The following is a 14227-nucleotide window of genomic DNA, read 5'->3' as shown; positions in this document are numbered from 1 at the left end:
TGGAGATATGTTTTATGCTAGCGAAGATGAACAAGTCCTCACAGCTCTTAAGGTATGCATTTTACAGCCCATGTGTACTGGACATTCGGTCCATACTACCACCTCTGAAAGTTTCCTGCCCTACATCTTAGCTGCAACACTACCGGTACATACTGTCACACGAAACAGGAATGTCTTCTCTTCCAATTTTTCGTTATAGGGACATAACCTCAAATTTATCCATCTTTATCATCATAGAAAATTGCTAACATCTTCATTGGATCTCCCTGTGTACACACATTTTACAGACTACAGCGCCTGTAACTTTGATACTCTGTAGCCTCGCTGGATGACGTTTCCAGACATCGATTCCCAGGTAGGTCCCCTCTACAAACGCGATAAGTGTGTCGCACGACGTGTGAAACTTTCTGTATGCAAACTCACTCTCTCTCTCCCTCCTCAACTATCAACTACCAGCTTTCTTATAAGTCTTACATCTGCTGGCTGATTTTTGGCAGAGCTCTAGATAAGATGCCGCTCACTGTATTTTATCGCTGGTTGCATCTTAAATTCAAACTATATTTTGGTCCAAACTGTGAAAAGTTATTTTCTACATCTATAGATGTTATAGATATGGGTTGAATTTCTTCAACCGATCTCTAGTGGCTAGTGTGTTCGATTTTCCTATAGCTCGTCTCCTCTAATGAGTTCCATTCCTCTGTAAATATTTTGGATCAGTATTTTCAGCCAGGACGTATGAAAGAGATGGTTCGGTAGTATTCACAATTATCACTATTTGCCATATTTGGTGTTATTTTTTTCGTTTATTCTGAAGATTTAGCAGCATATCAGCGAGCATAGATGTTGAGCAGTGAAGCAGCAAACGCCGACAGAGTGAGTCCTCGCCGATGCTGATAGAGCCCTCTGGTAGCGAAGCTCTGCACTACAGGCAACGAAGTGTGTGAGGTACTAGTAGCGACACGTAGCAGCGAAGTGATGAACCGCAAAATGGCCGCGAATATTGAGTGACTTAAATGTCTAGTTGCTGTTTATTTCTTCCTTTACACTATTATTACAAAACAGACTACGGCATCACTGCTCGGTTTGTCTGTTACCGTATTTTTGTGTATTTCACACATTACAAAATAATTCTGTTCTCGTAACATATAATGCAAACTACATCTCGAGCGACATTAATGTATGCAGCATGTTACATTCATCATTCCCTCTTCGTAATTTAGTATTACTAATAGTTTTGTCCACAGTTTTAAGCATTAAAAATGGATATGTGGCTCGGAACAGGGCTACTGTTATATTAAATGTTAACAAAATAATCGCACGGTATAGTGAGTTAAAGAATATTGAACAGCAACGAGAACTGTAAGTAAGTTTATGCAATGCAACGTTAGTGATATAATAGTACAACAGTAATAGACGTTTGTCATCCATTTTTCCTATTTTACAGTTTCACTCATTACTGATGGCAAATGCCTTGCAGAGAAGGTAACATTCTGCATCTTCGGCTAAGGCCTTTACAATCTCTTTCATTCAACCAGACTTAACTCGTAGAAGTAGTAACATAATTTCTTTTCTGATCCAAAAGATACTTTTACATAAAGTAGAGGCAGAGAGGTTGTCATATAACTATTAATCGAAATATTATATCAAATATATGGGCTTGTTAGTGAAATCCCCAAGAAATTCCTCTTGTTAACGTTAAGTATTATCTGTTTGATTCAGCATTCAGCTCACATAAAACCACGAGAAATAACGTTTTTCATACAAAAAAGAGTTTATCTCTTTAGTGACCTGTGTCACATCAAACATCTCATTTTGATACTAGAATAATTTGAGAAAAAAGAAGGCCTTTGTTCGTTTTTGAAAATGCAATTAGTGAAAAGTATTTTTAAAAGATATTGTCAACTATTACGAAACGATTTTTTATACAGGATTTATTTATCACATAGTCAATCATGATACTAAAAATAACACAGCGTTGGCTTGTGATTTGCTATTGATGTAATATTTTGTATTTTCTTATGACGTTGAAATAATTATTGCTTTTTCAGCACTGAGAATGTGTGAAATACAGTATGTAATATATGAATCAGTATGATAACCTTTTTTTCGAATATTCACTGGTAACTACAGGAAAATGGCACATGTTTGGGTATTAACCTCAGCAGTATTCAGTACACGAAGGAAAACAAAATCTTTTTTTTTTTTTGTAAGGGTTTTATTTCATAGTTGTAATCCTACAAATATACCAAGCAGTTTCTTTTGATAGTGAGATATATTAAATACCTTAAAATATATGTAGATGAAGTCTGGTGAAGAAAGGGTGCGAATTAAAATTTTAAATGTTTGTAGCAGCATAATCAGGTACAGTTTGTAGTGTGGGAGTGAGCTCCACGTGGGATCCAAAGCACGGACCCCACGGGGGTGCCTGACATGCGCCACATGCCAAGGCAGAGGTGGAGGCTAGTGTTCGGAAGTCTGAAAATTCCAGCGCCGGCCGGGGATTGAACCCCGGCCCGGCTGGTCCGAATAGCCCCAGCCGAGGCGCTGGAACGTTTCAGACCCCCTTACCACTAGACCACCGGGGACCCCGGCTGTTTCTTGCTCCATAGTCCAGCTAGTGGTCGTAGAGCACTTCCTGCTGTCCTCCGTGTTTACACCGAGGCAGCAGTGGCGTGGTGTAACAGGAAGTGTTTACTTGCGTCCGCTGGATGTCCACTTAGTGTACGACTTATTTACCCGGCTGACGTTCGTGTCGCTATAAAGTCCTTAGTTGAGTTACAATTATTTCCAGAGACCGAAATCTGCCTATGCAGTTCCACACAGTCGCGTCTCACTATTTGAACCTCTGTAATTCGATCGTGTTGTCAAGACCCATGTAAGAACTTCTGTTTACCGAAGAAACCTCCTGTGTTCGGTACATTCCATAAACGGAAGCGACTGTCATAACAGACAGCCCCGTAAACATTTCGTAATGAAGTGCCAGCCGGTACGTAATACTCGATATCTGGAATTGTTTTATCGGTTATTAAGATAATCGTTTCATCTCTAAACACTTTGAAAAATTTACGTGTTTTCTCAATAAAGCATAAGCACAGTACATAGATCCGCCGTGAAAATGACATCGAAGAAGTACAAGTGTTCGAGTGCCACAGAAAAGAAGTTTGTCCTTGAAGGTGTGGAACGAAGAGCAGTACAAAAGTAAGATGTCACGTTTCGGGATTCCCTCATACTCGCTGTAGACACTCCAGAAGCAGGAAAATAAGTTTGATGATGTCTCATGAGGAGCGAGGAATAAATTCACTCTCATATAACTACTGTACGAGATGCCTCGCCGCCTCTTAAAAGGTGTCATGGGCTTCTGCGGCCGTGAGTCAACGTGGTGTTTCTGGCCACATACATTTTAGCTGCGGTTTCTCCGACCTGCAAAGGAAGCCGCGACAATGGGGAGGCTCTGCCTATTGTTTTGTAATAAGATCGCCCCTCCACATTTTATCTAGGCTTAAGGCTGTGCATAGCCGTGTTTAAAAAATATTATTTTTTACATTTTCTGTTCTACAACATTACTTCTGTCTTATTTTACGAACTTTTCGTACGAATGACGTAAATTTTAAACTCCTTAAATCCACCAAGTCATTATGTATTCTTAAAATATCTTTTAACTCCTTTTCAACACGGATTTATTTTTAATCTCTTTCACTGAAGAGGCTAACCGACGGATTACATTTTTTTAAATTTCAGGTATTGATTTTATTACATTCTCCTTTAGCATATTGATCAGAAATTGTAGGTTCAGATACCTTTGCCTGATTGAGTATCGTTTGCTATGCCAAACTTCGACAGTATTCATGGTCCTGTGCATCGAATTGATGACGGTAGATAGCTGACCGAAATCACTTCGAAATAAATTCTCTGAACGCAGATGTGTTAGCTATCGAGGTGTTACCTAACGCAACTGAAGACAAGTTAAGAATGAATTTATTTCGATATAATTTCGGTCGACTGTCTGTCTTCACCAATTCCACATTTCAGATGGTGTACTAGGATTTTCCATCTATTGACTGACTATATAGTCTACGAATTCATGACCTTTTCGTCACCGGGCATTTACTATGCTGTTACCATCCATGCATCATCAAGGCAGTCCGGTGGAAGATGTGCTCTACAGCATACATGCGGCAAGACAATCGAACTACTTCTTCATCCCTGTATTTCTCCACTAATCCATTGCAGTTAATATCCATCTGACAACTTGGTTTTAGTTGTATATTGGCCACTGGTCAATCTCTCTTCATTGTAAATATAAATACGCATTGTCACCATATATCACCAGCATAACGTTTAATACAGATGTACATTACAAAGATCATCACTTAAAAATACAGCATACTTTGCTCTGAAACAATTTTTTGGATTTTTGTGCTTATAACACGACGGCGTGCTGAGAAGATAATGACTCGGTCTGTTTTATTTGATGAAGTCAGTAACATTCTACATCTTTACTTTGGATATCTGCAGCCCTCTGATTTTGCGTAAGGAGCGTTTTGTAACAAGTGTTTATCCTTATTTTGGATAGTTACCTCTCTTATCTGAGTGACTATGTTGGTGGGTGAGAAAGAGCTCACAAAACTAAAAGAACGAATTCGAAGACTTCGTCCGCATGTGGAGCACACTCTCCTTGAGCACGGCAGTGCCAAACTACACACGATCGCTGCGGCATCTGCAGCAAGCCGACGTCCTTGCACTGCCGTCGATCATCCTACACACAGTCTCGATTTTCGTCTATCGCAAAACTAAGAAAACCTTTGAGCACTTCAGTTGTTTCAAGCGGTGCAAGCAGAGGTAAGGTTGTGGCTCTGTTAACATAGTCAAACAGTACACTGTGACGGTGTCAACAAAATAGTATCTAGTTGGGGAAATTTTGCTGGTTCCGAGGGTGAGTGTCTTGAGAAATAAATTTATAGACGTGAAGAATACAATGTAGAATGTTAATGAAGTTTGTTTTATTTAAAAAGCTTTGAGAGTTTTCACGTAAAACATCTGTCGACATTACTTTTCAGTGCGTCCTCGTACGGTGGATGTCTGAGAAAATAAATACATTGATTAAAATAAGTGGTGACATGAGTGCTGTTAAGAGCACTAGGTTCAAAAAATTTTAACTGTATGCCAATTGCAGATTAATTTTAATGGCAGCTAGCGCGATTATATGAGTGGAGTATTAGATTTAATGGTGAGCATTTATGTAATTTTTAAGCATTGTCATTCTTCCTCTCTTAAGTACCTCGTCCTCCAGTAACACTGCCGATCGATAGCATGATCTGTTGTCCGTCCATGGTTTTTCAGAACATTGATTCAGTGCTGAACCCAAACTGCTGGTTTGAGGTATTTAGCCAGGTTAATCCTGTGCGTCGTGGATCACATATCCCATTAATCTTTCAAAAAATGGTTCATATGGCTCTGAGCACTATGGGACTTAACATCGGAGCTCATCAGTCCCCTAGAACCTACAACTACTTAAACCTAAGTAACCTAAGGACATCACACACACCCATTTCCGGAGCAGGATTCGAACCTGCGACCGTAGCGGTCGCACGGTTCCAGACTGAAGCGCCTAGAAACGCTCGTCCAGACTGCCGGCCATTAATGTTTCCTTGAATTATTAATTTCAACAGGTTTTATTTGTTGTTGCGGAATTGCGCTACCAAAACAATCGAGTTCTGCTCTCTGGATACTGTTGAGAATTTCTACATTTTCGTACCGCCGTACTTTTGACTAAATCTGTCGATGGTATCCTTAATATTTTTCCATACGATCGCATTTAAAATGCCTAATACAGTCCATGACTCAGCTCCATAGAGTAGGACACCGAACGTGTAACATCGAAGTAGTAGAGTGCGAATCCTAATGACTGCTCTGAAGGTTCTCAACAGTCGCTACGGACTAAATGACTTCAGGGGACTCGGTTCATTGGCTACAAGTCTTTTAGTAATTCTGGAGATTTTCCTTTGGACTAAGTGCGAGGTAGTCCCTCGTTGCTTAGATCGTGCAGTTTTCAGACCGTTTGTGTTACTATGGCTACACTACTAACTGTGTGTCGACCACCGTATCAGTAGATATAATGAAACGGCGGCACTCTTTCGTTATGTCTTACAAGGAGATTTCTCCAGGGGTAGGATCGACTTTCTGTAACCATCTATACGGTTATGTAGGTTAAGCACCCAAGTATCACACAGTGCAGCCATTCATCCTGGTGGGTAGACGTTTTCGAGGAACTGACGAGAAAAGAAATTCGGAATTTTGTGTGAGACTCAATAACGTGAAGAAAGCCGAATGACCTAGGTAGGTTGTGAGGGTATTGGAAAGGATACTAGCTTCACATGCATGAGGTTGTGGGTTCGAATCTCACCAGAGGAAGAAATCTATGCTAGGTGTTTATCGAAGTGATATTGATAATCATTTTCATTCAACTGATGTAAATATATTTTTTTTATTTCCGCTCCTCGGTCACGTGATTCAATAGTGATATGAACTTCTTCATTTGGTCTAATTTTTCTTCTTATCATCCATTTTCCACTGGAAATATTTGTTCGTGAACTTTTAATTATCTTCATGTACTAATTCCGATTTAATTTCTCCTATTTTTATGGCCCTGTGTTTTCGTTATTGTGTTCATTATATCGATTTCTCACATTGCTTGAATTTTGTTTTACTTAGAAAACCTTCTCTCATTCATATCATCATCTACCATACATTTCCATAGTACACAAAGAATTTAGGTAATGTTTTAAATATTTGTATGTCGATTACCATGCAGAAAAAGGCACGTCTTGTAATGAAAAATACGTTTTTCACGTTAATGCACAGTCAATATAAATAGATTATTTCGTCTTTTGTTTTTTTAATTAATTTATCGGAGTTTTGAAGTAATTGAATAGTCAAACAGATAGGTACAATAAAATACACATTCACAAAAATTCCGATTGGAAGAAGAATGATGCAAAGAAAAATGAAACAAATGGAAAAGTTCATACGGTGATTAAAACAATGTGACAAAGGAATAGAACGAAAGAAATTACATTTAAAACAATAAATTGAGTAAAAATAGGCACCAAAGTCATTTCGATAAGGATTTAAAAAAAATTTTACTGCACCTGACGAGGCATGGTTAAGCTTCTGTCCTAACCATTATGACACGCAACAAGACTATGGAATAAGACTTCCTTAACGCTATATAGCATGACGCAAAATTCCAAACTCTTCTGCGTCAGTTACTTGCAAACGAAGGCCCACCTGGATGCAGGGTCTGATACTGGGGGGTCTTGAGTTACACTACCGCTTATTTGGTTTCAAAAAGTCGACCCCACCGCTGGGGAGCTCTCCATGTTGGTTTTAAGAGTAACAAACGGCACATTTCGAAAGAACAGTAATGTCGCAGTCCAAAAGAAGCAACTAGCGGTGGCTCCTGCAAACTTAAAAGACGGCTCTAGCAAAGGCAAAAAAAAAAAAAAAAAATTACTGTAGTAAGTAACCTGGCAACGCTACACACACGTTTAACCAACAGAACAACAACGAAATAATAATAATACCAAGCAACAAACCTAGCAACCAATACAACTGGATACAGATCACAAGTATACACAACATTTCCTACCAGATGCCCAGATTTAAAATTTTTAACAGAACAACGACTAGCTGATCAGATCCGTGTAATAATCAGAATTAGAAAACATCAAACAACGAGAACAACAAATACTGGAACAAAATAATGCCCAATCAGAAGAAGAAGAAAATAATACAGTAATGGACTCACACATCCCAGAGCAAACAAACAAAGAACAACACGCATCAATTAAACAATCAGAGGAAAACGAAATCTTAAGACTGCCACCAGAACAAGTACAAATAGAACACGAAGTGACACACATGTTAGATATAAAAGAAAAATTTCAGCTGACATATATAGAATACAAAGACACAAATACAGACATTAGACCATTCTTGCATACACCGCCAAATAACCCACAAGTCGAAACAACAATAAAAACTATCAACACAATCATACACAACAAAATAAATGGAAACACAACTATGGGAGAGTTACAACTACTGGTTTAAATAGGAGCACTCTCTACACTAAATTTACACACTAGACAGACATCAGAACCAACCAACACACAGAAGAAACCCACAAAACCTGCATGGCAACACAGGCTACAGATCGGAATAGAAAAACTGAGAGAAGACATCAGACAGCTAACACCATTTCTAAGAAAAGAAATATCATATAAAAAACCAAAAAGGTTAGGTAAAATCTCACAACAAGAAGCGATAGAGCAATTAGATAAAAGAAGCAGAAATTAGAAGCATTGGCCAAACGACTTAGAACATACAAAAAAAGTGAAAATAGAAGGAAACAAAACCAAACATTCAACACAAACCAAAAGAAATTTTACCAGACAATAGATAACACACGCATTAAAATAGACAATCCACCAAACATAACAGACATGGAACACTTCTGGAACAACATATGGTCAAACCCGGTACAACATAAAAGACATGCACGGTGGATACAAGCGAAAACAGAGACATAAAAGATGATACCACAAATGCCTGAAGTGATAATTTTGCAACATGAAGCGGCCAAAGCAATTAATTCTACACACAATTGGAAAACCACTGGAAAAGATAAAATAGCAAATTTCTGCCTAAAGAAGTTCACGTCAACACATTCACATCTAACTAAATAATTTAACAGTTACATTGCAGACCCATACACATTCCCTGATACACATACACAAGGAATAACTTGTCTGAAACCTAAAGATCAAGCACACACAGCAAACCCAACAAATTATTGCCCCATGACATGCCTACCAACAATATACTAAATATTAACTTCAGTCATTACACAGAAAATAACGATACATACAACACAGAACAAAATTATAAATGAAGAACAAAATGGCTGTTGCAAAGGAGCACGAGTATGTAAAGAGCACCTGATAATAGATGCAGAGGTAACATATCAAGCTAAAACTAAACAAAGGACGCTACACTACACATACATTGATTACTGAAAAGGTTTTGATAGTGTACCCCACTCATGGTTACTATAAATATTGGAAATATACAAAGTAGATCCTAAATTGATACAGTTCCTAAACATAGTAATGAAAAACGACACTTAATATCCAAACAAATTCAAATAATATCACATCACAGCCAATACAGATTAAGCGTCGAATATACTAAGGAGACTCATTAAGTCCTTTCTGGTTCTGCCTTGCTCTGAACCCACTATCCAACATGCTAAATAATACAAATTATGGATACAATATTACTGGAACATACCCACACATGGATGATCTAAAACTACTGGCAGCAACAAATCAACAACTCAACCAATTACTAAAGATAACATAAGTATTCAGCAATTATATAAATATGGCTTTTGGAACAGACAAATGTAAGAAAAATAGCATAGACAAGGGAAAACACACTAAACAAGAAGATTACATATTGGATAACCACAGCGACTGCATAGAAGCGCTGGAATAATCAGATGCCTATAAATATCTAGGATGCAGACAAAAAATAGGAATACATAAGACAAATATTAAATTTAGGAGAGTATATTTTATGTTGTACAACTTCATGTGGTTGTCCCGTACCTCATATTGTCACATTATGACAGTTCACCTCTCCATGTAAATGGAGTGTTGCCTCGTCACTAAACACTAACTGTGGGAGAAAACAGCCATGCTCCACCTTGCCAAGAGTGAAATTACGGAACTTCACACGATGTTAGCACCCTCACGAACAGCTCGCAGTAGCTGAATTTAATATTGTTTGATGCAGAAACGTCGACGCATAGACGCCAGACCGACATCGGGGGCGTGCTGAGCTGTCGAGCTGCACGGCGAACGGATTTCTGCGGACCCCTCGTGAAACTGTAGCGGATGCGTTCGACGTCTGTATCATTCACTCGGGGAGAGCCCGGCGGTTTGCCTTTATGCAAACATTCTGTTTCTCTTAACGCTAGGATGCATGGTGCCGAAAACACACGTGAATGCATATGCAGGGCCTCCAAGGCCCTGACCTAATTTAAAATTTTCCTCTTTCCACATATTCAGTCTTTGGAGTTAAATTTCGTTCTGTCAAATTTTTTGTCATATCGCAAGATTCCTAAGATACAGTGACAGGATCTGGTGGGCCTGATTAACATTTTTTATGTAAAACTCTAAGAGTGAATTTTTATTAGTTACTTTCCTTTACAAACAACATATACAAATTATTTTATTAATTCACTTATAACTTGCAGTTTACATTTTAAAACACTTATTACAACCAATTTCTTCAATTAAAACATGCTCATTATTCACAGTATTATGTGTATAGGCAATATTTTTATAAAAAGTTATTATTCATTGTTCACATAAAATTGCATCTTTCTTAGTTTTCAACATGTGACAAACAAGAAGCACAAAGAACGCCACTATGTTCCTTACAAAAGTTGGGTTTGCACTTAATGCATGTCATAGCACTTTTCCTGTGTTTCTTATATGGACAATAATTGCATCTTCTTCTTTTTCCTGAAACATGTAGTTGGTTTGGCAATATGACATCTTCGCATATCATCAACGATTTTCTTTGGAAGATTAGGGATCTGAATATGAAGTTCCATTAGAGGTCTTACCATTTCCTCTGCTAAACCTCTTAGGAACAAACGCCTTTTATTACTTCTTCCACTATGGTATGTCAGATGTTGGGCGGAAAATAAAATTTCAGTGGTCATTGCTGTGATGTCCATCATATTCATCCATAATGCAAATGGACATCTTCTCGTTTGTCTCTTGCAAGTGTAAGAACGAATATTCTGGTCCATTTATCTACTCCACCCTTCGTAGAGTTATAGAAGTTTATTGCATCTGGTTTCTTTTTTGCATGAGTTTCATCAATGTTTCTGTCGTATTGCATTGTGCTAATGAGAACTATAGACTTCTTCTTATTGGGAAGATAACTCACCATTGTAATGACACCTATAAATGCAAACAAAGAGGAATGAATTGCTCTTGAGACAGATGGTTTCATCTCATTAGGATTTTCTGGTTTATTTTGTTTGATTGTTCCCACCACTGTAATTTGCTTCTGAAGCACACTAGTAAAGAAGTTGTCAACGGTAATATTTTTTGATGATCATTGAATGCTTTTAGCAAGATCTTTCACTACATTCAATCCAAGATTTTTCTGAATAAATTCATGGGGCTTCCTTCTCGTGTAAACAGTTCCCTCTAAAGCATATGATCACATAACAAAAATATTTTTATGCCACACTTGGCTGGTTCAGAGGGCATATACTGGGTGAAGCTGCATCTTCCACGGATTAGGACTAGCTGTTCGTCAACTGTGAGCGAATGATTGGGATTCATTCTATTTCTACACTTGTCAAGAAATAGTTCCCATACATAGCGAACTGCTGCGTCATCTGCAGATCGAGCTTCACGGGTACGCCTGTCATCAAATCTAATCATTCTCCTTATATCCTCGAATCTATTTACTGGCAAGGTAGCCTTCTATGTAGGATTTTCCTTTTCATCCTAGAATAATTCTCTAATAAGGACATCCCAAGTCTTCTCATCACCAGAAAGCAGTAAAAGACCAAGAAAACCCACCATTCCAGGAAGCAAAACGTTTTTCCACGTAAAGCAGCCACTCTTCTGCCTTCAATATTTGTGCAGATGATCATTTCCTTGGAGATGAAATAGTCCCAGGCATCCTTAGGTTTACAGGTATTCAAACCAAGGGCTGGACTAGGTGCCTTCTTTACGATGTTATGGACAGGCGTACGAAAAGTTGCAGGAGGATCTAATTTCCAAATCGCTCCATTCCGACTAATGTATGTGTGGTCTTCTATACCTTTTTGTGGTTGTGCTCCATTTTCAGACTCTGATGAAGTAATATTATCGGAAGGACTGCCATCTACCTCAATATTCACATCTGCAGGTTCATTGGCTAATTCTTCACTACTTGCATCTTCAAATATATTTCCTTCCTCGCAAGAATCATCTTCTTCAGACCACTGAGCCACAACACTTCTAGAGATTGCAGTTTTACTTAGAAACTCATGCCTGCAAACGTCACCCACCGACGCTGTGGAGCATCAAAGTCACAGGCGCCAGCTCCGGTAAATGTATGTATATGCAAGATGATCCGTGATTGTGTTACAAACTTCCTAGTATGATGGAAACAGACAAATGTATCGATTTGAGGTAAGGGCCCCTGTACCGGAAACAAACGTGTCGAAAGTTGTAAGTGAAAATCGTTATCCTGCCTCTGACAGTGGAATACGTGTACTGGTACTGTTGTTGCTAGGATTGTAGGGTAGGCAACGTTCAGAGGCGGCAGTATAGACCGAAACAAGAAAAAAAGTGCAGTAAACATGGACTCTAAACTGCATAATTCTGGAGCTGTAAGCACTTGTTCAATAGTGGAGATGGCTTTCACGCAAGCGATGATGAACAAGTGCTCATGGTTCATGATGTATGCATCTTACAGCCTATGTGTACTGCACATTGTTTTCTTCTTTCGTTCCATACCACCGCCTCTGCAAGTTTCCTGTCCTACATCCTAGCAACAACGATAACGTTACATGCTGTCAGAGGTAACAGAAAGGTTTTCTGTTATAATTTTCCGGTGCAAGGACATAATCACAAATGTACGCATTTATCCATCTGCATCATCTTAGAAAGTTTGTAACATCTTCGTGGGATCCATCTATTTTTGTAGATGCCGGTTCCTATAACTTTGACGTTCTGTAGCATCGCAAGATGACGTTTTCAGAAGTAGATTCCTATGTAAAACTTGATCAGTTAAATCGCCTGTACAGTCCCGAGTAGTGTGAAACACCCTGCATATAGAATGAATAACATCAGGCAATGGACTAGAACGCTGTCTCACTCACTTCTCACGTATTGCCTTACTTTTATGTCCTTCGACTTGTACAGCCTCTGTCTCATTTCTGGTGGAGTTCTAAGTAATGTTTCTCTCGCTATATTTTATTCCTGGTTGCATCTTAAATTCAAACTGCATATTCTGGTCAACATTGTCAAAAGTTTCTGTATCTAAAGATGTTATAGATATGGGTTCTGTTCCCTCCAAATGGATTTTCCTCTAGATCGGCTTCGGTAAGGTGCTCCCTTCCGCTCTGAATAGTTTGTAGCAGTATTTTCAGCAAGCAGTTATAATAGTGGTGGTTTCGCTGATCACGATTTGCCTTATGTAGCATTGGTGCTATTACGCTTCTCGTTTAGTGTGAGGATTTAGCGGGTATCTCAGCTGGCGTACTCGTTCAGGAGTGGAGCAGCAAATCCCGGCAGAGTGAGTCGTCGCCAGCTCCGCTAGATCCCTCTGGTAGCGAAGCCCTGCGCTACAGACAACTGACTGTGTGAGGGACCAGTAGCGACACCTAGCAGCGATGTGGTGAAAAGGAAATAGTATTGCTAAAAGTTTATCCACGCCTTTTAGCATTTAGAATGGAGATATGGCACGGAATTTAATAGCAAAAGAAAACAGCTATAGTAGCAGTCTCTCTCTCGCAATGCAACAATAGTACAACAACAATAGACCAACTGAATCTATAGAGGTAGTAATAAAATTTCTTTTCTGACCTGCAAGATACTTTTATATAAAGCTGAGCCTGAGAGGTTGTCATGAAACTACCAACAGAAATATTATATGAGACATGTAGACCTGTCAGTAAAATTCGTTTTTTTAAATGTTAACTGTTTAATTTAGCATTCAGCTGACATAAGACCAGGAGAATTATCCTGTATCATACAAACAAAGAGTTTATCTCATTAGTGACCTGTATCCTATCTTAATCTCATTTAGACACTTGAATAATTTGAAAAAAAAAAGGCCTGTGTTCGTTTTGAAACTACAATTGCTGACAATATACACTTATAAATGGCACTGAGTGTGAACGGTTACGAAACGATTTCTGATACAGAATTTATTTATTATCGTATAATCAATCAGGATAATAAAAAGAAAAGGCAGACTGAGACACCTGAAAATATCTTGTGTGATGGTATTGATATAATATTTTGCATTTCTTTGACATTGAGATAATTTATTCAGTATTATAGCCAAACTTACTTTCATAATTACCTACAAGAAAATGAAAGCTGTTTTGGTATTTATCTTAGCAGCATTTAGCACAAAAAGG

The sequence above is a fragment of the Schistocerca gregaria genome, chromosome 11 (genome assembly GCF_023897955.1).
Source record: "Schistocerca gregaria isolate iqSchGreg1 chromosome 11, iqSchGreg1.2, whole genome shotgun sequence".
Classification (NCBI taxonomy): Eukaryota; Metazoa; Arthropoda; class Insecta; order Orthoptera; family Acrididae; genus Schistocerca; species Schistocerca gregaria.
The sequence above is the reverse complement of the archived record's forward strand: the minus strand, read 5'-3'. Positions refer to the sequence as shown.